The sequence below is a fragment of the Galeopterus variegatus genome, unplaced genomic scaffold (assembly GCF_000696425.1).
Source record: "Galeopterus variegatus unplaced genomic scaffold, G_variegatus-3.0.2 Scaffold4013, whole genome shotgun sequence".
In the NCBI taxonomy this organism is placed as follows: Eukaryota; Metazoa; Chordata; class Mammalia; order Dermoptera; family Cynocephalidae; genus Galeopterus; species Galeopterus variegatus.
The window spans coordinates 204,544-205,525 of NW_007730124.1; positions in this window are offsets into that span (position 1 = coordinate 204,544).

The window sequence follows — 982 nt, forward strand, 5'->3', positions numbered from 1 at the left end:
CACGTCACCTCACAGCCTCATTTACTTGCCCCTTTTCTTCTTTTCAGAGTCGAGGAAAGGAATGAAGCCAGTGCCTTGGGTTCATTGGGGGTCAGGGGGGAGCATCTTAGTAGAAAAAATATCTTCTAAAACCCAAATGTTCAAATTTATTTCATCACATTTGTGAAAGGTTAAAAAATGAAAAGATAATAAAATTCAGATAAAATAATTACTAAGAACTACACAATTAGATACTAAACTGAATTGGAAGATATGGTTATCAGGCAGTTGGAGAGAACGAAGGCACCGAAACTGGGTTTCTATATGAATTGGGATATTTTACCAGCTGAGATGCCTCCTGAAGAGCCTTAGGCACGTTGCCTTTGGTCTGGTGCTGGGAGGACATGGGCAGTGAGCCAGGACTTCAGGCCCAGATGGTCCTGATCCAGGCTCATCCCATGGGCTCATTCTTTCCAGACCACAATCTGGAATTGGCCCAATTCCTGCTCCTTTTCTGGATGGCCCTGGGTGGAAAGCCCCGAAACAATCTTTTCCTTGAAGCCCGAATGTGCAGTAGAACATAATTTCCTTATCTTCAGTCTTTCCTAGTATCTCCAAAAATGAACATGCAGGCTCTTTTAATCTATGGAAAAACAGGGAATAAAACACATGCACACAGCCACACGTGTGCACATGCACACACACGGTAGACTGGTGAGAAATTAAAATCTATAGGTCTTTCACAGTTTGTCTTGTTTTATAGTTTCTTACTCTGAACTAGTATCTCATCTATATTTAAGGAAAGGGAAACAGAAACTGAATTTCTTGTGTGCTGAGAATTTTCACATATATCCCCACTTTACAAGAGAAGAAATTGAAACTCAGATAAGTTAAATTGCTTGTAAAAGGTCACAGTAAATGAAACAACTAAATTTGGACTTAGCTCTCTCGGACTTCTGACTAGCAAACAAACCTTCTTTTCTCCTAAATATCATAGATCAGC